This window comes from Heterocephalus glaber, unplaced genomic scaffold (genome assembly GCF_053883595.1).
Source record: "Heterocephalus glaber isolate CG9 unplaced genomic scaffold, H.glaber_assembly_v1.0 deba00001472, whole genome shotgun sequence".
NCBI classification, from domain to species: Eukaryota; Metazoa; Chordata; class Mammalia; order Rodentia; family Bathyergidae; genus Heterocephalus; species Heterocephalus glaber.
Window position 1 is genome coordinate 97,625,571 of NW_028258315.1, and position 25,964 is coordinate 97,651,534.

A 25,964-nucleotide genomic window follows, 5' to 3' on the forward strand; every position below is an offset into this window, starting at 1 on the left:
TACCATGGGCAACAGCCCAAGCAGCAAGCTCACAATCTGACTTTTAAAATTCTCTTTTTAATCAGTAAAGCGCTAAAAAGTGCAATCAGCCATAAGGTACAAAGTACACAGATGTGCTTAATGCACTGGACTTTGTCTCATCTGGCTTCTTACATGAGCGAATTACCACTGAGGCACCTGCTCTCCCACTTGGTAACTGGCAGCTGCATTTTCATTGCAGGCTTGAACATTCTGAGGGGAGACAGCAAAGCAGGTGTTCGGATGCCTGCTTTTAGGGTGGGTTATGTATCGCTGCATAGCTTTAAACCTGCTCAGGGTGACAGTGAAAGTCAGAGAGGTCATGAGAAAGGGACCAGGGCAGGGCCCCTCTCTGGCTCTGGGGTCTCTGGCCCTTGGGACAGCCACTCTCTCTTCTGGATTCTTTTTCTTCCCTCATTTAGACAGAGAGGTAGATCGTCTGTTTTTCAAAGCCCATTGCAAATGCTACCTCTCTTCATTCTACCCTGGTAAGAGCTTCAAGGGAACATATAACCGATCCAACTAAATTGGAATAATTAATATATGTTGCCCCACTCGGGGCAAGTAATGAAGTGGAATTGTAGACCAGAGTTAAGAAGAATAGATCAACCAGGAACTACAGGTTCCCAGATTGGCGCTTTTTATTTTAGTGTCTTCTTGGCTGCTGATGGGTAGCCTTCCCCTAGGATGCCTGGACTTGCTCTTTGAGCACCTCTGATGTGTCGGATTCCCGGGGCATTTGGACTGGATCCTGGGCGGGAGCTGGGGCCTGAGGCCTTCCCCAGGAGTGGCTGTGATGTATATTTAATGCGTTTCCTCTGCAGCAGAGATGACTGCTGTCAGTGATTCCGAGTGGCAGTCCCAGTGTTCAAGGCTTTGGGCACCATGGTCACAGGAATGACTGTGCATTTTAATATCTGTAAAGCACCCTTCGGTGCATCGTGGTACAGGATTCTAGGAACAATATGGCTTGGTAATTTCCCTCAGCTTCACTTCCTCCATCTCTGCCAGCCTCATCATTTCCCCTCCACCCAATCTCTTCCGTTTGTGCTTTCGGCTTTCGGCTTTCAGCCCTCAAACCTGCTCTGAAATCACGGCAGATGAGACTGTGGACAACACTCCTCACGTGGCCGCCCTGGTCACTGCCCCCATTGTCCACACGTCCTCGTTATCCGAAGGTGCTCAGGCTTTGCAGATGAACTCCCGCTCTTCTCAGTGTCCTCCTCACGTCCCTTACAGAGACGGTATTTGAGGCAGCCGAGCACGCCGGGCGCTAGCCCTGTGTTCTTCAGGACCGCTGGAACTGTTATCTGGAAGCCTCCCCTCACCTTGACGAGCCTCTCCTCTTTCATGCTTCCTGTCTCCCAGTCAGCTGGGTATGAAATCGTGAAAACAGAATTAAATAAAAAAAACTGAAATGGAGCTTAGTTGCCCCTAAGTTGCCTGTGGATGGAAATTGTGGCATATTCCTGTGTTTAGGGCCTGGGGAAAATAACAGAAAATGTTAAGGCACGGTGGTGATGTGATTTATCAGAGTCTTTGGCATTTTTAAGTGATTCTTTTTTTTTTATTACCAAACTGATTTGTATTGGTTTGGTAATAAAAAGTTGTAGAGATTTTGGATAGTTCAGAAAAGCACATAGATGAAAAGACATTCCACATGTGTATCCACTTTCCAAAATTTTTATGTATGTGTATATGTGCCATATTCATATTAATCTTTTTCACATAAATCAACTGGAACATAATATTTTATAGCCTTGATTTTAGTGTGTTGCAAGCATTTAAATTAAATTTTCTTTACTTCTTTATGACTGTAAGGCCTCCTTTTATACAAATTGATCATAGTTCAACCATTCCTTTATGGGTGAAAAATTAGTTGATTTCTAATCAACAGCCCAATAATTAATTTTACTAATACAAACAGTGATGTAATCAATAGCTTTTATGCATATCCATATTAGTTTTTTTTTTTAAAAAAATTTCTTCAAGAAAAATTTCTAAAGTTAGCATTGCTAGTTCAAAGGTATGGAGGTTGGGTCTGTAGAAAGACACCGAGAAGATTGCTCTAAGTTATGTTGCCATTTTGGTTTTCATTTGAAAAGAACGTCCCTTGTTGAGGAGTCCCTTTCCCAGTCTTCCTTCATTTTGGACAGCTAACACTGGACTGGTCTTCTTTCTGGCTTGATAAGCTTTGGAAATGCCAAAGCTGGATTCTTTGAGAGATTCTAAAGAATACTCAGGGAACATCAACAAGGTCCGGTATCCTTGAGACATCAGATATCTCTGGATCCTGATCTTCATCTTTAATGAATGGGCCATTAGAAATAGTGACTGGGCTTACGATATACTGGAAGAAAAATTCTAAGGACTGGAAGAAAATATATTAATGCTCACCTATGGAGAGGTGACATTGTATCCTATCAACAGCCTTGATAGGTAGGTAATATTTCACCTTCATTTTAGTTGAGCTAATTAAATTATCAAGTAGCCAAGGCATAGGAGAGCCTCTATTCAAACCCATGTAATTGATGCCAGAAAACATGGCTTCTCCTTTCTTCCTCTGTAATTCAGTCATGTAGTTTCACTTCTCAGAGCTGAATTCCAAAAGCAGTGAAAATGTACATCTAACTTCACCCTATTTATCTTCTGTCAGTTTTTTATTTCTTTTTAAATATCAATTTGGAATTCCTTTCCAAGTGTTAGAAAGCAACCTTTCTCTCACTGTACACCTGGCTCTCATTTTCATTAGAATCTTGATGCATTAACGTATCCTCTCTCGTCACCGAAAAATTTAACATATATTCATGAAGCCTTTGAATAGCATTGTATGTGGGATGTCATTCAACCTGTCTTGCACAATCTGTTTATAACTGCAAGACTTGCTTTTGGGGGAGGTTTACATTCAAAAGGGAACATAATCTGTAGGTTTCAAAATGATTTCTCTCCATAGGATGTGCACTGGCTTCTTAAGGAAAATTCTGAAACCACTAGATTTAGACCCATTAGAAAACAGAAGACTTAAGAGATTAAATTCACAAACTGAGTGGTTCAGCAAAGACAAGGGGGTTATTGGCACAGGCAGACAGGCTCAGAACCCGTTAGATCTAAGGCTCTGTTTCCTTTTCTGTATCACGGGCTGATATTGACAATGGTCAGACAAGCCAGGGTGACTGCCATCTCAGCGGGTGATCATGAAGGAGAAGGTATTTTAAGAAGTGGAGAAAACCATGCATTAAGTGAACTTGTACTGGAAACTAATAAAAGAAATATAAAACTTGACTCTTCTACAGAAATCAAGGATACTATATCCTCTTTTTTCTTTACTAAAAAAATTACCACACAGAATTCAGAATTACTTCATATACTTGATTTTAACAAATTACAGCAAACAATTTTTTATTTCTTTAAGAATCATGCCCCCAGGGCTGGGGATCTAGCTCAGTGGTTTCACTGCCTGCTGCACAAGCTCAAGGACCCGAGTTCGATCCCCAGTACCAAAAAAAATAAAAAATTAAAAAAAGAATCATGCTCCTCAACACACACACTTAAGAATCTGATCAAAGTTTTGGATTTCCATAGACATAGGCACATTTATGTCACATATTTGAACTTCAGGGAAAACTATTTGTTCCAAATTAAAATTTCCCCAGAACATGGAGGTTATAGGACATTATCTGAATGAAGGCAGAGAGGAGATTAAGGCCAACTCAGTGCTTTAGTTGGGTACATCAGCCCCAAAGCCAGAGATCCTGATCCCAGCCATTTAATGCGTACATTTTCTCCCCTTGAGAATTCGTACTGTAGAAAGGAGGACACATAGGGAAACAGTTATGGCGCCAGGTGACTGCAGGTGTGTGTGCAGGAAGGAACTGTTCCTGATGTGGCCAGCAGTGGGGGAGCTGTATCACTGAGCAACTCCCACTTAGGTGGCAGCAGACGTTCCAGGAGAATGGGGACTGGGGAGATTCTGTGCACCACTTGGCATCACCGTACGCAAACCATAGTCCTGATCAGAGGTAACTCAGACTCGCCCACATCCCTTCTCACGAAGTCTGCTCCTTCCCTCTGTGAGGGGAGTAGAGGGGAAGTGGATGGAAACTTCTCAGGAGTCCTCATCTGTCATGTTCTGTAAAGACTGATGTCCGTGCTGGGTCTTGATGGTCCTGAATTCTCAATTCCAAATATCCAGAGGCAGGAGCAGATGCACCTGACCCCGCACACCTGTACCTTATTTTCAGAGGACTCTAGGTGTGTCCAGGCTTCAAAGCCTGCCTGTTCAGCAGAGGATTCTGACTCTGACATGCAGGAAAGGGAGGGTGAGGGGGAGAGGGCCTGCCCGTGCCATGATGCTTGCTGAGTGTAGGAGTGTAGTCAGAGAGACTTCTCCCCCTGCAAGTGCATCGCCAGCTCTGCTGAAGACAGACCTTCACGCTTACTATTTTCCCTTCGCCACACCTAAGTTCACACAATAGCCCACAGTGCCCACCCTCCCGTAAGTTACCTAAGCCTCGAGCACTCAGCAGTTCCACAAGAAAGGCTACCAACTGCTGCCGCTGTGCTCGGCATGGCCCATGTCCCACAGGCACAGTTCAGCCCACCTTCTCTCGTGCTCACCCTCTGAAGAAGGAATTAGTGTCACTGGAAACAGGCGCTCAGGAGGGCGAGTCACCTGCTTGGGGTCACACAGCAAAGGAAAGGAGCCAGAAATGGAGCCCAAGCACCTCACTCGAGATGGTGGTGCCTCCAGAGCAGCCGGTCAGAATCAGCCTCTGTGCAAAGGGGATGCTGCTACCCATCTTTAGGGTGGAAATGCAGGTCAGTAGGGGCTCTGATGATGTGTAAATGCGGAGTCCCTGCCCAGGAAGGGACAGTTTTAGAAGGACCTATGGTGTGGGAGGAGTCAGGTTGGCCAGAGAGTCAGTTGTGCACACGCACGCACGCTGGTCTGACACGACCGATCCACCTCTGTCAGCAGTGCCTTTTATCTGTTCTCTCTCTCATCTTCCCACCTTCCACACCGCCCCCAAGTGACTGCTCAAATCAGCAAAACGGTGGCCTCTTATTTCCTCATGGATTTCGTTTCCGGCTCTGCTGATGGCTCTTTGTCACCAGATGCCCTGGCTCTCCCTAAACTGCCGGAGTTGACGTGTTCCATTCCAACTGCAATGTGTTCTCTTAAAGGTGAATACCCAGAAACCATTACAGGGAAGTCAAAAATACCCTCAGAGGCAGAAGCTGATACGGTTTTGTTTGTTGCTTTAATTATAGTGTATGGATGCTCGGGTTTGTATTTATTCATTTTTGGTTGTTATTTTTGCTGAAATAAATTGGATTCATGTAACCACTTCTTCATCAACATCATCAGAGCCCTGGTTTTGTGCAGAATGCAGGGCTCACATAGGCAGGAAAGAGACTTGGCCATGAGTCAGGCCTGGGCCGGCCTCTGGGAGGCAGGTGTGGGCAGGAGGGAAGACTGAGGCAGAGCCCAGGACAGGAGCCACCCTCTGCTAGACAGTTGGAGGCAACGGCCTTGGGGGTCTGGAGAAGGACTGCTTCTGCCTGCGGGGATGGGGACAGTTAGCTCTGTCCTGGAAGGACACAGAGTCGGAGTCGGGGGTGGAACGCCAGCAGGGGCAAGGCCGGAAGATACTCCAGCTATTAGAAAACATCCGCAGAGTGCATATGATTAAAAAGAGTTGATGAAGAAGATTTATTCTTACAAAGGAAGATAACCCCATTCACAGAGGAATAAATAGGGAATGCATTACATTAACACCTTGGGTCTCACCTCTCACCATTTTCCTCTCCTTCACACCCCTCCAGAACACCTAACTCATAATGCCTCAGGGCCTTTGCACTTGCCATCTGCCTCTGATCTGAACTCCTTGACTGGCTCTATGCTACCTTTGATATCTCCGTTCAAACAACCCCTCTCTTGGAGTCTCTCTTCACCTCCTTCACCACCCTCCTTATGCACCGCCCCACAGATGAGCCTCTCCTTAGTCAGTTTCTATGATGGAACCCTCCTTTATGTCTTCATAACACTTGCACACCTGCTTGTTTAATACTCATGTCTTGGACATAGGGGTTTCCATGAATGTTTGTTCACTGACTAAATGAATTGATCAGTCAGCTTGGTAGACTGGCACTTTAGCTCTGAAATCGGATCCTGGCTTTCCTTCTTGCATGTAATTGTGCGGCCACGGGACCTTCCCTGACCTCCCCTCCCAGTAAGACGTAATGACGATGATGAGAGTGACAATTACCTTGCAGGATTGCTGAGGGTTGCAAGGCAGACACAGCCTTCCGTTCATAAGCGCGGGCAAATGTGAGCGCTCCTTCAGGGCCCGTGCCGAGCGGCAGCAGGCGGGCTCTCCCTCCGGCCCGAGCCCCACTCTGTTCACAGGTTCCCACATGCTCCCGCAAGCTGCAGGTGTTTATGCCATCGTCAGTTCCCAGAAATGGAACCTGAGAATTGTGGGGAAAACTCTGATAACCAGAAAGAGAATGTATAAATCCTCATAGATTATACCACTCTGAGAAAACCCCTTCTAACACTTGGTTAGTAGATACATGCACATCGTATATAAAATGCAGATACATACACATGCACACTCATCTTTGTCATTTATATATCCAAATGTTTCTTCATGTCTGGAATCAGATGGTATGTTCTGTTTTGACCTGTTTTTTCCACTGAATACACAAGCATCTTCCTTTGTCATTAAATATCCCTTTACAGTGTAGTTAACGCAGGGCCCGCTATGTGCCGTAGATTAAAGTGCGAACTCTGTCAGCCCTTTCCCCTGCAGTTAGCTCTGGGCGTTTCTTTTGCCGCATTGCACCATCAGGAACAATCAGGAAGAGGTGAGCTGTGGTCTTAGGAGCGGAGCTTGTGGTCCCAGGTGTCCTCAGACTGTCCCATGGCCGGGGACAGCTCGGTACACAGCCCCACCAAGCACCTCCCTCCACCCCCTGCAGCAAGGGGGTCGGTGTCACTACGACCACAACCGAACAGGCGCAAAGCAGCTTTCTAGCGGCTGAGAGATGAGGTCAGAATCCAAACCCCAGCCTCGTGATGCCCACGCCCTGGCCTGGCCCCACTTGCTCCCCAGGTCCAGCCGTCGAGTCTTTGCGTGAAGATCCCAGGCCCAGGAAATAAGAGCTAGAACTGAAACGCCAATTTCGCCTCTTTGGAGCCCAACTTTCTGGTGGAAAAAGGCCAAATATTTGCAGATTTATGACCATTTGTTCGGAAGTCTCTGAGCCTTATTATCAGTTAAAAGGAAATGAGATAAGCAAACAGCAGGTCAGAAGGAAGAGGGAATACAGCCTGGTCTCCCCGGAGTGAGCGCCGCTGTTCACAGCAGAACTCCCAGCTCTGCCCCAGAGGCCCAGGGCTGCTGGACCCTTTCCAGTAAGGCACTGTCCTCCCCCCTGGCTCCGGTGCCCGCTCTCTCAGAACTACTTGGGGTCCGCAGCTTCCAAGTTCAGATTCTCAGCAGCGCTTCCTGTTTGCTAAACCTGAAATCTGGGACGGCTGCTGGAGAAACGCAGTGCAGTACTCACACACTGAGAACATGTCAGAGTCTTGGCCAGAGAGCTGCACAGTCTCCCCAGCGGCCAGCGCTGTGGTGACCAGGAGCCGAGGGTGTCCAGTGCGCCAGGCGCTGCTCTGGCAATTACACAGGACAATCCCAAGATGTGGGCTCTGACCTCGCTCCGTTTCACAGATAAGGAAACCGAGGCACATGGTGCCCGGAGAGTGGGAGGAAGGGAAGGCCCGGTCCGAAAGCCCACGGCCTTGCTCTCTGGGTCACCATGGCATAGCATCTTCCTGCATCCCGATGTGAGGAAGTGGTGAGCAAGATGCCTCGGAGAATCCTACGGGACGGGCAGGTCGGGCCCAAATGCCCAGCCTCCGCTGGTGTTGCTGAGCTCACCTGGTAGGCGGCAGCCAGCTCCCTCGGAGCTCTCGAGAATGCACGTGTGCGGGGTCGGACACCGAGAGAGGCCAGCCTGGGGCTGCGGTGGCCAAGCTCCCCGCACCCTAAGGCCTGTTGGTTCTGGCTCCTTCTGGCCAAACGCAGCAGTGGCAGAGGACATGGGAGCCCTGGAGGGGGTGCACAGGCCTGCACCGAGTGGAGAAGGGGTGCAGATCAGAAGGGCAAAGACAGGGCTTCAACCCAGGCCCCCCGGCCTCACATGTGGTTTGGGGGCAGCACTGCAGCCACACACAGCCTGTGCCATCCTGCCCACGTGGCCCTGGCGCCCCTTTAGAACACAGTGCAGGGGGGGCCTCAGTCTGCCGTGCACCCTAGGCCTCTGCCGGTACCCACACAGGCCTGGCCTGGCCTTCTGCCAGGTGGACTGCGGTGCCCCTTCAGACACCATTTCCACCCCAGGCCGTGACACCAGCCATCCCCAGGGCCTCCGCCTCTGCTTCCAGGTGGCTGAGCAATTTCTTCTTCCCAGCCTGCTCAACTGTGAGCTCCTTGGAGAGGCCTTTCCTGACCCCTGTATCTAAATGCAGAGGAATCGTTCCCCCCGCTGCCTTCTTCAGTTTGCTTTGCAGCATTTGCTTCACGTGTATTGTTTAGCTGTCCACTTTCTTTTCTCCTATCGAGTGTGTGCCACAGAGAGATGGTATCACGCCCTCCCTGCTGCATCCCCAGCACCCTGGTACAGTGCCTGTACATAATAATTGCTCAATGAATGAATTCTTAAACTGTTTTATTCTCACTGTATTAAGGAATATGTTTATCTTCTATTAAGGGCAAATGACAACAGAGCTATTTAAAGGAGAGACATGTGGTCTACTTTTTTTGTTACAAGAATATTTGTTTTATTCAGAAAAAATGAACCTGTTGTGAAATAGGGGAGAGGAAGAAATTTTAAAAACCTGAGGATGGAGGGTTGACCTAACCAAGGGCTTCTTCAGGTTCAATCCTATTGTTTCTAAGACGGAGTCTTCTCAGTGCCTGGTACCTGTAGCTCTTGGTGGCCTTCTCAGGGTCCTCTCTTCTACGCAGGGCTGCACGGATCTTCCTCTGCAGCCAGCGGAACATCTGGCCCATTTTCAGACAGCTCTGCATGTTGAAACAAGCGTCCTCGTCCTCTGGCTGCGCCCAGGAGGTCCGGGAGGTCCCTGTGACTCCCGACTCTTGGCTTCTGGTCGTCTTACTTGCCAACTTGGCACAGTACCGACCCCTGGGCATCGGGGGCATCTCTGGGACGGGGCTGCCTCCCTCCTCTGGTGAGGAGCACATGAGTGAGTGTTCCTGATGCCTGACCTGAGCCATGGGTGAAGAGGAGCAGTTGCACAGTCTGAAGTCCTCTACTGGAGTAGGTTCGAAGACATCTGAGACATGGTCTTCGTAATTTGTCTGATTTCCTTTGTGGCTGTTTTGATTTTCATTGTTAGTTGATTCTTCAAGGCCATCATCATTAGCCCAGGCCATAGCGAAGCCTTGTTTGCCAAACTGCTGGGGGTCGCCTTGAACCTGGTCGTGTTGAATTATCTGATCCTTTACTCCATCAGTCCCTGACATGTCCCAGAGACGAGGGACTTGGTTGTCTGAAGAACACAAGGTGGAAGGTATGTCTTTGCGAAGGGTTCTATCCTCACAGGAAGAGTCATCCTCACAAGAAGAACAGCCCTCAGAAGGACTCAAGGTGAATTTGGCCTTGGAACTGCAGTCCCCTGTGTCAGCTGAGTCTCTGTTAGGGGAGGAGGCTGCCATGGAACTGGGTATGTGAAGTCTTCATCACCTTCCAAAGGGGAAAATAAATGATTTGGGGAGAAGATTTGCTGCCAACTCCCAAGCAAACATGGGAGATGTGAGAGATTCTTCGGCTCCCGAGTCTCTGTGGTGAAGGGCCTAAGTAGGTCATAATCTGTGTTCTGTGACTGTTGGTTACCTTGGCAATATCAGAACCAGCATAGCCTGAAAGTGGGAATAGAGAAAAAGGGGTTAGGAAACCACAGGATCTATCGCCTTCATTCCAAAAAAATCTGTGCGCACCCATGCAGGCTGAAGTGGGTCCCTCTTGAGGCCAGAACCATCTGAGGGGCTGCTTTCCCCTGTGTGGAGTGTCTGAGACAGTTCATGTCCCACGGAACGGCACAGAGGGCCTCTTTGGGGAGAGCCACATAAACAGCCTGGTGTAGCACGGGCTGGTACGGGTGACAGAGGAGTGTAAAAGTCGAGGGCACCTCACTGCTGCTAGGCCAGGGGTGGGTAGGGGACCAGGACACCTCTGGGAGAGGTGGCTCTGACCTGAGAATCTACGGAGGAGTGGAGATGAGTGAGGAGACAAAGCTAGGGAGCCAGGTGTGGTGGCAGCAGCCTGTCGCCCCAGCCACCCGGGACAGCAACAGCAGCAGAGAGAGAAGGGTGTGGTTTGAGCAGGAACACACGGCCCAGCTGCCTACCGCCTGTTGTGCAAGGGGACCCGTGCCATGCGGGCTGTGGGGGCTTCCGCCCCTGCTGGGCAGCCCGGGTTTGTCCTCTAAGCTGGCAGGGAGCGTGGCATTCGGTGAGCACCTGGCAATCTTGCAGGGAGCTCAGATTCACATCCTCCAGGGGACTTGCCGCATGGACGTCCCCGGGTGCCATGGATGAGACTGGGCCCTGCAGACTCGGAGGGTGGGAGCCAGGCCACAGTTAGGAGGGAGTGGAGAGGTCAACAGGCCGTGGCGGGGGAGTGGGTGGGGAAGTGGGGTGAGGAAGCAGAGGCAGGGATGGTCTGCGTTTAAAATGTGGTGGCACAGGGGAAATAGAGTCCGTTTGAAACGTTAATCAGGAGCACGTGGGACCCGGGTGGACATCACCATCACCAGGGAGAGGGGGAGCGAATGTCAGCGACCGACAGGAGACGCTGTCCAGGTGCTGAGGACGCAGGTGGCCTGGCCCAGCTGCAGTCCTCCGCAGGTGTTGAGGTGCAGTTCGGCTTGCTCAGCGCTGGGAGAAAGGGCTGTCAGCGAGATTTACAGTCCAGTCTTCAGAGGGCTCACAGCGACCCTCAGAGGTAACCACGGGCCCCAAGGAGTAGAAATCAAAATGTGAAAAATGAAAGGTCCGAAAGGCCAGAGAGGAGCAGTGTTTGTTTATTGGGAGGCAATCAGGAAATGTCTCAGAGAGGTGGGGACAGGATCTTGAAGTAGGGGTACAGTTCCCATGGGCGGAAATGGGGGCCGAGACCTGCAGACTGGGAGCAGCTGGCGAGCAGTAGTGGAGAAGAGAGAAGAGAGACCCCGGGCCCTGTGCAGAAGGAGCCGTTGGGTGGCTGGGGCCGCAGGCAGCACTTCCTGGCTTCTCATTCCTGAGCCGGCGTCCCCAGGGCCTTCGTGTCAGCACTGTGCATGTCCTCGTGGAGAGGGGCTTCGGGGGGCAGCTCTGCCTCCAAAGCACCAGCCTCGAATGCTCCCTTTTCTTTCTGTAAAGAAGATACCCAGACAACCCTGTCCTGTCGTTTTCCCTGGAAACGCAAGCAGCCACCAGTAGCTGCCCTAGATTTGCATCAAAGGGACACCTGTCCCTCGGGAGAGCCCCAGAGATGGCGGCGCTGCTTTGCAGACAAAAAGCTGCTAAATAAATCTGCCTATGGAGCTATAGAGAGCCCAGCCTGAGCAAAGAGGCTCTCGTGCCCTTCGTCTCAAGGTAGAAAGCACCCTAGGAAGATGACTTGTGTGCACCTCCCTCCTGTGCCCTGGCCACCTCAGCCCGGCGACCCTGCAGGTGACCATACCCTTTGCGTGGCTTCATCCTGCCGCCTGGTGGGAACAGGTCCCCATTTGTCAAGCACATGGCCTCAGCGTCCAGTTTTTAAAAGTTGGCATGGTTTAGCGTGGCACTTTTTCTTCCCGGAGCACATCAGAGTTAATGTGCTACTTAATTCTATTAAAGGCCTCTGTCTTGAGTTATAGCACAAAACAGAAGATTCTAGGAGGACTTTAAGATACTCAATAATGCACAGAGGGATGATCCCTCTCTTCTCAGCGGGTTGGAAGTGCTGCCCACTGGATCCTTTCCCACATGCTAATATCTGACTACGAGAAAACTCTCATTTGGGAAACAACTGCAGGAGAGAAAGGATCTCTCCTACTTCCGCCTCTTCCTCTCTCTCCTCTTCCCCCTCTCCCTCTCCACCGCCCTGTCTCCCCTCATCAAGAAGGAATCCACAAAATGTATCTCCCTCTTGATCTCCCATCATCATCAACATCTTATTTTAAACCAGGATGTGTTTCACAGAATGTTAGTGGGTATTATGTAGCCTCGATTTGGAGCCAGACTTCAGGGAATGTTAAGCAGGTAGATTTATTGAGGTTATGTCCGAGCTCCTAGCACTGCTAACATTCGAGTGAAGCATAGAATATGCCATCATCCCATACTCAGTTTCCCTGTGCAGCCCTCTGTTTGATGCCATGTCTTTGGAGACGTGAGCTCATCCCTGGTGTTAAAGTAAGAAGTCTCAGTTTCTCTGGAGGCTGCAGCTCCTGGGCCAGTGACCATGAAAAGCCACTAGGAGGTAACACTTAGGTAACCTCTTCCCGGGTGTTACGTCAAAGGATGCAGTTTTTACTTAGACGTGTGGAAAAAGTGAGGTCACAATTTCACCTTTACTAATTTCTCCCCAAAACCACCTTTGTCCACCAACATGTAGAGCTCGCTTGGCCCCAGCCAAGGTTGCACATAGTCTTCCTCACCGTCATGAGCAGAGACAGAGCTGGCATCGGTGTGACTCTCTTCCCCTGGAGCCAAAGCATCGATCTTGGCTTCACTTGCACTTCCAAGGTCTAGAGGTAACAATCATTTCTCCCTTTAACAACTGGAGAAACAGCGAATCTACAGAACCAGCACTCAGAAACTGAACTACCAACTTGATTCACGGCAAAGCCGTTGCAGAACCTGGGGCCGCCTGTCCACAGCCACCCCCGGGGATCTGGCCACCATGATTGCGCTGCAGCTGCCAGCAGGCCACAGTTGCGCCTGGCTCCCAGCCTGCGCGCTTGGTCACCACATTATTCTGCTCCTCCGTACACGCACACATGCACATGTAGAAGGGACAGGAAAGGCCGTGAGGAACCAAATGCTACTCAGAGTGTCAGTGACTTCTCCAAGCACAGTGCTAGAGCAGCCAAATGATCCTGGGATTAGAGAGACAAACCTGAAAAATCAGGAGAGACGTGGATTCTACCTGGGCTCCCCTTAATCCATAAGAGTTGATGCCTTGCCAGAAAGGAAGAATATAAAAGAAAATTAAAAAAAAAACAAAACAGATCGGTAAATGGATTTGCTGAAATAGCAATTTAAAAAGAGTTAAGTAATAACTAGACTTGGAGAATTGGGCTTTAGAAGCCACCTTTTAGGGCATAAATTAAGAGAATTGTTTTAAACAATGTCCTACATCCAGGGCTGAGATAAGTGAGCCCCGTTATCTGCGGCTCCTGTCCCGGGCACTTAGCACGTTTGGGCAAGAAAGACAGCACTTTCGGGGTGACGCGTAGAATGGTAGGTAGGGTGTGGGGTGGAGAGAGAAGATGCGCAGCTTAACTCCCCCATAACAGCACAGCCCATTGCTACTGGCCCAGGAGCTAGAGGGAGGGCGCATCAATGGAGCCCTGGGGTACCACCTCTGCCCTCACACCCTATGCAGGCCAGAGAGTGTCCCCAAGCCCAAGGGAGACTGACGTTCAACAGCACGTGAAAACCATGAGCAACATGGAGATGGAGGGAGAGAAGAAGGGAAGAGTCTGATTTCATCTGCTTTTTGCAAAAGGGACCTGGACATTTTCATTTTTCCTGTCATACGTTGTTCCTTTTTGCTCCTGCACAGGGTAGAGCGAGGGAGTCACCTAACCTGGCCGTCACGGGGCAGAAACTGCTAGAGGGGAGTCACTCTCCTTCAGCAACTGGGCTCTCAGCTTTGCCTGGGGGTTACATTCATGTGGAAGAGGTAGGACACTGCCTTTGTCTCAGCTTTGGCGCAGGCATGCCTGGGAGTAGCAGAATCTACCTCACAAGGTTGCTAACAGAACTGCTGAGATGACTGATTGGGAACAGTGTAAGCAAAACCGCTTAGCAAACGTGCACATGCAAAACACACACTCATCTACGGACAGCTGCTGCTGCAAAACTGTCTGGGGAGCTTCTCAAACGTTACTGTTGGGATCGGTGTCCGAGGAATGTGTTTCAGTTCAGACACTGATTCAGAAGGTCTGGGGTGGGAATAAGATTTTGAGACATGACACATCTGGTGTGATAGCCATATTCTGAGAAGCACAACACAAAAGTGAACAAAACAGCCTTCATTTTACAGAGTATATGAAGGGAGATGAGACACAGCTCACCGAATGGCACAGCCCAATGGGGGTATGTGCGAAGTGCTTTACAGGAGAAAGTTATTCTCACCAGGCTTTCTGGAGGGTTTCACTTTAGGCTGTCTCTGAGTGAGGAGTCGATTTTAAGCAGGTGCAGAAAGGAAACAGTGCTAGGAAGGAAACAGGGAAAGAAGTGGAAAAGTGTGAAGTTGATTATGGAGAAGCCAAAAGTCCTAGGGACCCCAAAGCGTGAAGTACAAAGAGGAGGAAGCAGGGAGAGAGTGGATCATGGGCTGGAGTCTTAGGTCACAGGCATCACCCACGCAGCATTGATTTCCTAGGGCTATGCTACCAAAGAGCCACAGACTAAGTGGCTTAGACAGCTAAGAGTTGTCACCGTTCTGAAAGCTAGAGGCCTAAGACTGACTGTGCAGGGATCTTCAGAGCACGGGGCCACTGCGAACTTTAGAAACTGGTGTGCAGGTGAGAGCAGCGCTAAGAGTTCCCATGGGCACTGTTTCTCCTTTTCCTACTCTTCCTCAGGAATGTTATGACTCCCAGCGAGCTTCTGGGAATGTGGCTCCCAGGTTCTGGCTCAGCGGGAGCATCGGCCTCCACTCCTTCCCTCCGTGAAAGCCCAGGGCAAACACTGCCCATCACAAGGGCTTCGTGGGCAGAGGGAAGAGGCACGGGGCAAATTATTTTACCAAATTAAACCATCCTCTTTGAGAAGCTGAAACTTTTTTTTAGAAAGTGGCTTTCTCTCTTTCAATTACCTGCTCTTTGGCTAGATAATGAATTCATTGTCACCTGGGAACACAACATTTTGTGTTTCAAATAACAGTCTTTCCTAAAGCCTTAGAATTGACCAGCATGAAAAGAGAATTCCACACAAAATCACTGCCAGTGTAGCTAGGAGCAGTAACCAGTTTTTTGAGGACACTCTCAGACTGATTGTCCATCCCAGATTAATTCAGAGCATCCTTTCTCTCCTAAATTGAAGAAGAAAGTTTGCTGCGTGTGTGGGCAGAAGCAGAGACAGTGTGGAAATAACAGAAAATGAGTGTCTGCTTTCAAGGCAGTGAAGAACAGGTTGCAGGCTCTGTCCTTGCTGCTGTCTCCATTTGTAGCTAATGAGCCCAAGCAACTAGCTGGAGCTGGCACTGTAGTTAAATTTTGAACCTTATTTGACGGCTGCTAAGACGCACACTGGCCCCAACCCAGTCCGGGGTCAGTGTCACTAACTCCCCCTGACATCCTGAAGATGCCCCAGCTCAGACATGTTGGGCACAGACAGACAGATGCTGGCATCCTAAGTCCACAGGCCTGTCCTAAGCCATTTAGCAGGCCACCCAGGACGACACAAGCCTTGGAAACTACAGTGTGGCACGCTAAGAGAAAATAAACTCTCCTCTATAGGTTAGCTTCATTTTGCAAACTCCATTTCTGGCAGATAATTGGACACTGGGCACTTACCAGAGGATTAGTCCACTTGAAGTTCATCTCTTCCTCTGAAATCTTCCCCACCCCTTCCAGCATGGAATTAATCTCCCCTCCTTCAAACTCCCATCCCTCTTGACCCATGCTGCAATTATAGCACTTATCAGAGTCTCTCTGGCATGGCTGCTATTCCTGTGTGTCTTGTCCCCCCACCAGGCCCAGGCTCTCTAAGAAACAAGACTCTGTCCTAGTCGTTTTTGTATTTCAGCATGTGGGATGGAAATCAATGAAGGATTTTGTGGTTTTCTCTGTCATTACCAAGGTCACCATCTCCTATTATAGAACACCTCAAACATTCATTAAAAGAGAATTCTGGAATATTTAAGAGATTCTGGAACTTTAGAGGGATTAAAAACATTTCAAGGAAATTCAGGAATGAGGTTCTTGGGAGATGAAAGAATTCAGCAAATACATGCATATGGAAAGCCCACTTTAAATGGCCCTACTACTGATTTTTGAAAAATCTAAGAATGGGCAGGGGTAGAGAGAGACTTTGTATCACTAAGAGTCCTTGCTAGAGGCTAAAACTAATAATTGTGTTTGTGTAGTAAAAGCAAAGGAGAAATTTATTGGAAAGTTATGGGGAATTTCGTATGAGAAGAAATGCTAAAAAGCCAAGCTCTGAAAAGTACAGGGAGTGGGGCAGCCTGTATATTTTAGGACTCTCTTAACCTATTAAATTGCTTAGAAAACCATCTTTTTAAAAGAAAAAAATATGAATTAAAAAGACTAATATTCTAAGCTTTTTAAGTATCCTGTGAATTAGCTATTCAGCTGAGATTTTTATAAGCATTCTTCATTTGATTTTTTTTCTCTTTTTTTCCTCTTCATTTGATTTTTATAGGAAACCATTGAGAATAGGGTCTCTCAGTTTTATGAAACTAGGGATCAGAGGAATTAAGTAACCTGCCTAAGACTGCACAGCTGGAAACTAACAGAACTAAGAAAAATAATTATGTGGAAAATAAATACACTACAACTAAAGACATATTAAGTCAGGGGTTTATAATGTGATTCTAAAATTATGACTTCCAAGGAATTTTTGTAAGTAGGAAAAAAGATAAATCCTCATAGAAGGGCTTTTTAGACAGCATGTTATAACTTGTTATTCCTTCTACTGACTCTGAAAATGGTTTTTGGATATTTTATTAGAACTAAATTCAGAAAAAAAAGAATTGATTTTTTGTAGCCTACTTATATGCCCTGGAACAGCTTATTTTAATAGAAGTAGCAGAACATAGGATTGTGGTATTGGAGTAGCATAGATACGTAGACCAAAGGAATAAAATTGGCAGTCCAAAAATAAATCTTTACTCTTCTGGTCAACTGATTCTTATAAGGGATGCAATGCATATTAATAGAGAAAGAATTGTCTTTTCAACAAGTGGCACTCAGACAGCTGAAGTTGGATGCTTACCTCAGACCACATATAAAAATTAACTCAAAATGCATCACAGATAGTACAAGATCTGAGACTAAAACTCTCAGAAGATAACACTGGATAAATCTGTATGACCTTGAGGTAATCAATAATTTCTTACAACAAAAGCATAAGAAATAACACAAAAATAGATAAACTGGATTTCATCAAAAGTTAATTTTTTATTTCAGAGGACACTATCCAGAAAGTGAGGACACCCCAAAGATGGGAATTTTTTTCACAAACCATATAACAAAAAGGAACTTGTATTCAGAATATTTGAAGAATTTTTACAACTTAACAATAAGAAAAACAGCCCAATTTGAAAATGGGCAGAAAATTTAAATAAACATTTATCCAAAGAAGATAGACAAATAACCAAAAAGCACCTTAAAAGATATTCAACATCATTGGTCAGTAGGAAAACAGAAATCAAAACACAAGTAGGTAGCCATTCAAACTCACTGAGATAGCTAAAATTAGGAAGACAACCAATAACGAGTGTGGATGAGGAGGTAGGAAAGTTCAATTTCTCTTATTCGTGGCATTATGAAGTGGTAACGCTGCTTTGGGAAATGACTGGCAATCCCTCTAAATATTAAACCTACATTTATGTTCACGTTAAACCTTATGCTCTGGCAATTCCACCCATTTCAGACATCTTCATTCCAACACAGATCTTACCTCACAGTTATCACCTGTTTATGTCCCTAACTTTCACTAGTGCATGAGCTTTCTGAGGCATTTATCTTTATGTCTGAGTACCGGCCTAGTGCGTGGCACACCTGTAAGGGCAAATTAATGAATGGTTAAAGACAGACACTCTTCACTGACAGAGTGCATTGGTCAGCTTTCCCTTTGCTGGTACGAAATACCTGACGCCCACAAATTAAAGGAAGAGAGATTTATTTGGGGCCATGGTTTCAGAGGGTTCACTCCATGGCTGGCTGGCTGTAAGACAGGAACATCATAGCAGAAGGGCATAGTGGAGCAAAGATGCTCAATTCACGTTGGCAAGGAAGCAGAAAACTGAAAAAGTGTCAGCAAGACATGTGTCTTCCACAGTCACAGTCCAATGACCTGTCTCTAACTGGGACCCGCTTCCTAACAGCACACTGAGCTGTGAATATCAGGGGAGCAATTCACTGAGTATAGCACCCCCAACCCAGTCACTTCACCGGGAGTCACTTCATTCAGTCAAGTGGACAAGTTAGCTTAATCATCACAAGGGGTCTATGATGTCAGGGTATGTCCCAGTCACAGGAAGCATCTTAGATCAGATTTAAACCTTAAGTACTTTCATACGTTGAGTTCAAATTACCTATGGAAATGAATGCAACACTGAATGAATATGTGCCTTCTAAACTAAGCTCCTAATCCCCTTCTCAAGTGTCCTGGGATAAGCTGAAATTCCCAAGAAGAAGAAGACTTTTTTGGCCACATGGAATATTCCTGCCTAATTAACCGTGTATATTGTAGGATCCTGAACCTTTCGTTGGAATACTTAGCCCTGTTGTCAGTACAGCCAAGATATTTTAAGAGTTGAGTCATAGTGGTGGGCGTTAGACCCCTTGATGAATAAATTTTACTCTAACTATTGTCCTTCCCAAACAATATTTCTTTTCCCTACAACTTAAGCCCACTGTGATTTGAAGTATCTCAGCAAGATTATCACATAGCTAAGAGATGAATAATTTAGAATGAATTTTGATGAGTTACACTCTCATGATGCATGAATCCAAACAGTTAAGCAGCTGATGGCATCCTAGAGAGAGAAAACCAGCATTAGTATACAAATAAATAAAAAATTGCCTTCGTGGATCTTACATTATAGCAGCAGAAGAGACGAAGGGAAAATAATTCCAAGCAGAGAGAATAATTAATGTAAAGGTGAGAATATGTTTGGTAAACAGAAGGAGGCCTGTGACTGGTGCATAATGAACGTTAAACAGCAGTCTGTGATAACTAATAGGATTTCTCAGGGTAAACATAGCTATGGGACACAGTTCTTCATCTCCTTTCCCAAGCTAATATTTGTAAGGCCACATTTGGCAAGGTCACAGAGACACAAGCATATCCTCCTGTCCACTGACGCTGGGCTTGACAGTCAACAGAAAGTGGACGGTGGTGACGGTTTGCCACTTCCCAGGTGAGACCCCAATGGGATCCATGTGTTTCTGCTTGCTTTTCTGTGCCTCCACCATCAGCAAAAGGAGCTGGAGAAGAAAGAGAAGCCCTTCTTCTCCTGAGCCCTACAGTTAACATGGACAAAGCCGAGCCATCCAAGCCGGCCTAGAGACAGGAGGGCAAAAGCAGATAGCGGTGTTTAACCCCCTGAAATGGTCAGTGATACAGCACCGTCCTGGCACTGGTTAGTGGACATGCTCTAATCACACGCAATATTTCTGTACCCTCTTTGACTTTTTAAAACATTATTTTATTGTTTCTATAATCTGTAGTTACAAAATCATTCCTGGAAGTAGCAGGTTGTTTATAAACCATAAATAAAACAAATAAGACACTGGCATCTACTGTTGGGAAAACAAATCTCGCCTCCCCAGATTCCTGATTTGTTTTAGCATGTGCTTAGTAGAAGGAAAGCATCCTCCTTCTCTCTTTCCTACTTCTGCTTCCACCACTGCACCAGGACATCTGTTGTTTCAGTTTCATAATTTAAAGTTTTTGCAGCACTGAAAAAAATACATTACACTGTAGTTTTATATTTTGACATCTTAGCATGTTGATTCCAGTCATTCAATAGATGATGATTCTCCAAGTAAAATCTACCAAGGGAAGTGTGAAGTTATTTTTTATAAATAAACCAAATTTATGGCTCATTTTCACAAATTATAGTTTCAAAGCTAAATTTCCCAAAAGAAACTAAGGCTTACATGCATGTGTGTCCCAAACTTGAACCTAATAGGAATGCCAATAGAAAGTTAACTGTGGCTAGAAAGACATAGGACTTCCTTCTCTGGAATCAAAATGCTAAAAATTCTCAAAATATATCATTTATTTGGAAAGTAATCATTGAGCAAGTCCACAAATCAAAACATAGCTTAAAAAAAAAAGAAGTGAATGTGAATGTACCCTAAAAAGTTAACAGTAGAACTGCTGATGGCTGGCAGAGTTTGGGCTACTTGGCCAGACTGTAAGACAAAGACATAAGGGCACCAAGAGGCTGTTTTGAAGGTGATCTCAGAAGTCACAAGCAACCACTGGGAGAAGAGATGCAGAGAGGGGAGAAAACCAGTTCAGCTTTCACGGATAAGTACATTACTCCTGAGGGAAACTGAGACTCAGTCCTACTGGCATCCTCTGAGGGTATGGAATACACCTTAGAATTCCCAAGCCAGAGGGCAGGGAAGCTGGGGCATCAGTCCTCTGACATTCGTCCTCCAGTGTTCAAGGGCTGCATCCAAAATGGGAAGTCCTTCACTCTTCCACATGTGCACACAAAGCAAAGGAAGCCTCCATGGGCAGCAGAAGGCCTCAGGTGGAGAGAAGAGCTCAAGGTGAGCACCTTACCCATATGTACGGGTTGAATATATTACACACATAAGCAGTTTGCCATGCATTCTGTGTCACTGAAATGGGCTACCAGTGGTAACTGTTTTTTTTAAATAAATCTCTGGAGCAGCTCTCAAAACTTAGAAACTCTGGGAGTGACCCACCACTAGAAAGCCATCTCACTTCTCTGTGTAAGAGATGTGTGTGCTCCACATCCATCTCTCCATAGAGCTACATGTGAGTTAAGGGCTTGTGCTTTAATGTGGCTGGTAATTTTAATGACATTCTATAAAATGTTATTAAGTTCATGTGACAAATTATTAAGTTCCGCTAGCCAGCATTTCTCTATGGGTGACATAGTGTATAGACTCACATTCAGACCCAAGCAGTGAAACCCAAAGGCTGTCCAGTCATGGCAGCTGCTCCATCCATGCATAGAGCAACACAAATGAGCAACTCAGTCTTCCTGATGTGTAACCATTCAAAGACCTGAAGAGTCCTGCAGCTGTGGTGTTGGTTGGCAACAACAGTGCCCATCACATATCCTCATGCACATCCTCCTGAAGAACAGACTGCACAGAAAACACTGTCACCTTGCTGTCAACGTCAGTAGACTCATCAGCCTGGATTCTGCACCATGATGACTCCTTACTCCTCTCTCACAACTGTGGCTCAGTGTCCTCTTATTTCATCCATTGGTCTAGTTGTGGTGGAGCTGAAAGAGGAGCATGTGCCACCTTTTGAACTGTGGCCTCTCCTAAGAGTTCATGGCCAATGTCCTTAGCAGCAGGCAGGATCAACTCTCCTCCAGTAGCAAAGGCTCCTTAGCCTTAGTGGTGCGGTTGGCCCCTAAGACGATGCTCTCGGTGCAGACGCATTTGATGACGTGGTGGCCTTCAGCAGCTGCTTCTGTTCTTCATGTTCACTTTTTTTCTTTGGGAAAAACTCCAGTGGCTTGACTCTGTCAATGCAGGTTTCCATGCACTGCAGCAGATTTGAAGGTTGCCACACATTACACCAAGGGGCTGGAGGATGTGAATCACCTACTTTAATACATCCATAATTTAAGTAGAACTCTTGGTAATTTCTTTTAAGTGCAATTTTGTTTTTGGCAGCAGTCTTAGAGTCTTCTGCTTTCTCATCATCATTAGGTTTTCCCTCCTTTTCACAGAAGCTCTCCAGTGATTTGCTTTTTACTCATTTTGGCTAAGGTTAGCATGTGGGATTACAAAACTATGACAGAGACAAGTGCACAGTGTGGGAAAGAGGCACAAACAGAAGTGGTAAACAAAGAGTAGGCCACACACCAAATAAAATGTCTCAGGCTCTGACTTAAAGCCAGCCGCCAGATGCAGCTTAATTATCACTTGCCACTCACTGATAAGGTTTTGATCCAAGTCTGCAAGCACTTGATTTTGTATGGGCTCCATGCAGTCAGACTTCTCTGCTGATGTTAAGCTGCATCTGCAGCTTCTCCCCAGCACTAGCATCACCGCCTCAGCTCCACCTCAGAGCAGCAGGCAGTAGATTATCATAAGAAGCTCACAACCGAAGTCCATGGTCCTATGAGAATCTAATGCCACTGATCTCTCAGGAGGCAGAGCTCAGGTGATTCTGTGAGTGATCGGGAAAGACTAAATATAGAAGGAAGTTTCACTTGCTCACTCTCTGCTCATCTCCTGTTGTGCAGCCTGGTTACTAAAGGCCACAGATCAGTATAAACCAGAGATAAACCTTATTTCAAATTACTCAGAATAATCCCCTTTAATGCACACGGAAGAATAGAACGTAATAGATCTTATGTTGATTAAGAAAGGTTTTCTTAACATGGCATCTTGTCATACCTGACTATGCAAAGTTACAATCTATTGGCTTAGCATTCTACAGAGATATAGACATCATCAGTATTTTCTACTAGCCTGAGTCATCACATAACATCAGACCCACTGTTTCTTATGCAGGTGGGATTCTAGAACAGTTGTGTGGGTCTCAGATGGAAATCTTAACTTTGGGTTAACTTTTCCTTGAGTAAAGAAGCCAAGTTTATTGAATACCGAATTCTGCTAATTATAATTCTCTCTTACAAAACTCTTCCTCTTCCAGTTCACTTGCCTAATCCACTTTGGTTCATGTTCCTTGGCTTGAGATCCACACTATGAATGTTGGCATAGGTTGGCCATGCATGAAACTTCTCACAATATTTAGGAGCCAAGACAAGCTAAACATAGAAATGCAAAACTAAAGATTCTTTCAGAAAAGCATGCTTTTGAATCATTCAATATATCCAGTGTCCTATAGAACAATGACCTTCTCAAAGGGAACTAGGAATGAAAATTAAAACCTGGAGATGTGGTATAAGGTAGCAACAAAGATACAGGAAAGAAAATATAAAAAGAAATTTTATCAAACATGAATGTGCCTGTGGGTATTTCTGCAGCTGATGCCTGTTCAAAATAGAGGGTTATATGGGTTTCTGCTTTGATCTGAGATAACTTCATTCACTTGCAAAGTCAGTTGAGTCAAAAAAAATACATGCTGCAACTGAAAAATGTGGTGAATGTCAAGTGATTTTAAATATATTACAGTGAAATACACATTGCCATCAACTGCATTCAAAATACTCCCCCTTGCTTCAAACACACTTGTCCCATCATTATTAACATGTTCTGAGGCAGTTCTGGAAGTCCTCTTTATGAGCATCTTTAGTTGTACTGTTGTGGGGCCTCCATATCTTGAATTGATCAAAATGTTTCCTTTTCATGGTCATTTTGACTTTGGAGAAGAGCCAGAAGTTGCATGGTGGCAGAATTGGTGAAGAAGGTGGATGAAGACACATTATAATGTCTCTATGAGCCTGCCTTTCCATAGGATGGGACTTTGCATCAGCACTCACTGTATTTTTTGTCACACATCTTAAAAACATATGGAAAGAGGACTCCAGAGATGGCTCAGAAAGTGACAAGAATGATAGAATACGTGTGTTCAAAGTGAGATGGGGCATATTTTGAGGGTGATTAATGGCAGTATCTCTTTTACTATAATAATTTTTTAAGTTTAAACACATACTACATTTTTTGATCAGCCTTTGTATTTTTGAGCATCTGCTATGTGTCAGGGACTATAGTAAGCACTAGAGACACAATACAGAATTACAACCTCTTTCTCTACATGTTTTTTTCCTCTATTGGCTTCATTATCCTGTAGTAGGATCCCATATACATGTCATATTCTTAAATCCAAGGAATAAAACATGATAATTATTAGATCTAGATCTTATGTTCAAACATGAAAATCAAGGAAGTGTTCAGAAAAGAAATAGGTTCCAAGTGAACAAAAACATCATCGTGGGTACACTATGTCAAATAATGCTGGCTTGCATGTTGCAAACTCCCCACCTCTAGATCACGGTCTGTGAGGCTCCTTCAAGAGTGAGACAAATGATGGAGACATTAACAATCATATTATGTAACTATCATAATGGAACATCTCATTTTGACCTCCTTTCCTGAGAGATGCACAAATCCTCATAACTGAGATAGAGGCTCTTCCTTGCTGAACAAGCACACATGATCACCTAGAGAAAGGCCATTTAGGCAGTGCTTTCCCCAGTTTGGATATATAAGCCCTTTATTCCTTGTCCATTATCTTGGTTGCTTTCTCACTGCTGGAACAAAATACTCAACACCCACAAGTTAGAGGAGGAAAGGTTTATTTTACCTCACAGTTTGTAGTGGTTTCAGTCCACAGTCGGCTGGCTCTAAGGTGGGGCACCATGGCACAGGGGGATGGCAGAGGAGAAATAATTCATGGTGTAGCAGGCAGGAAGGCAGCAAAGCAGCAGCATGGAGCCTCCCTTTCCCTTTATATTCCCACCAGGCTACAAGTCTATTAGTTGGTATAACCCACACCCAAAGTGGGGCTTCTGTCTTCAGTAAATCCATTCAGCTACACCAAAACTATGCTAAACCAATAAGTGGATGAATTCAATATCACACACCCTTAATCCATATTTACACACTTTAGATCCAGCTACCTCCAAAAACACCCACCTATGAACTCATGAGGCTTTGAGGGACATCTAGATACCAGCCATAACATCACTGACAATAAAACCTATTGTTTAGTGTGATGACTTTGCTCACAGTAAGTACTCAGTACTTATCTGCTGAGTGAAAGCAAAGCCTACGCGAAGTGGTGACTCAGGTCGTATTAACTGAATTACCAACAGTGGGCATGAGAAAAATGAAATAATTTGAAGAAAGTCAAAATCATCATCTGGAGAAACAGATCTCAAACACTGAGTCTTAAGATCCCTCTATGTTATTAAAAAAATGATTGAGAACCACAAAGAGCTTTTTACCCATGAGGATTATGTCTATGGATATTTATCATATTGGAAATAAAAACTGAGAAACATAAAATGCAAGAATATGCAAGCGCACATTGCACCCATGATCAGAACAACTGTGGTATCCCACATCACGTGAGTTCTGCGGGGTGCCCTGTACACTTGTGTCGGGGGGGACGGTGTGGCATGTAGCGTCTTAACCATGTTTGGAAAACTGTTTCAGTCCCAGGGACCTCGAGAAAGGATATTCCCAGGGGTCTCTGAAAAAGTTTTAGCCTCTCTGGTCTGGGTTTCAGAAACATCAAGTATATCAAGGAAAGTTGGACAAAAATATTAAATAATACATTACTTGCAGGACGTATTTGTAGCATATGTTCCCCTGGGATTAACCTTGATTTTTAAGTGCCACAGGAGGAAGCCAGGTTTAATTTTTGTTTTCTTCCATTTAAGTATTCTGTGAATTAAGAAGAAAACATTTTAAAAGATGAAAAAAAAATCATTAGGAGAGAGATCTTTACCTCTAATGAAACACTGTTTATTGTTTTGCTGTTTCTGTTGTTTCAGGTTTTGTTTCTTTGAGACCTTCGAAATGCTTAAATATATTTTCCCTTTTGAGAGATTTTCTGTTCTTTTGTGAGCAGATTGTTGTCGCTGGGCTCCTATACTCTCAATGTCTTTTCCACCAAATCCTTCCTAAGTATCCTAGAAAGTGCCTTTTGTTGAAGAAGGGTCTGGATTGGCAGGTTGAGGGCGCTGGCATAGATGAACATGAAGAGGCTGAGCTCGACACAGCCGAAGGTTTCAGACTCTGCACACATGTGGATTTTAGCACTGGCGAGGGA

General features: G+C 45.8%; 1 protein-coding gene and 1 long non-coding RNA gene across 3 annotated transcripts in view; one reads left to right on the forward strand and one right to left on the reverse strand.

The window, feature by feature from the left end:
* The window catches only part of Synpr (synaptoporin), a 290,162-nt gene that overhangs the window by 207,108 nt on the left and 57,090 nt on the right, over positions 1–25,964 (forward strand). The window lies entirely within an intron of this gene.
* LOC110347064 (uncharacterized) overlaps positions 8,827–25,964 on the reverse strand; it is a 78,969-nt gene continuing 61,831 nt past the window's right edge. Inside the window, exon 4 of the long non-coding RNA XR_015439622.1 lies at positions 8,827–9,968. This is a non-coding gene — a long non-coding RNA (uncharacterized LOC110347064). The remainder of the gene's footprint in view (positions 9,969–25,964) is intronic.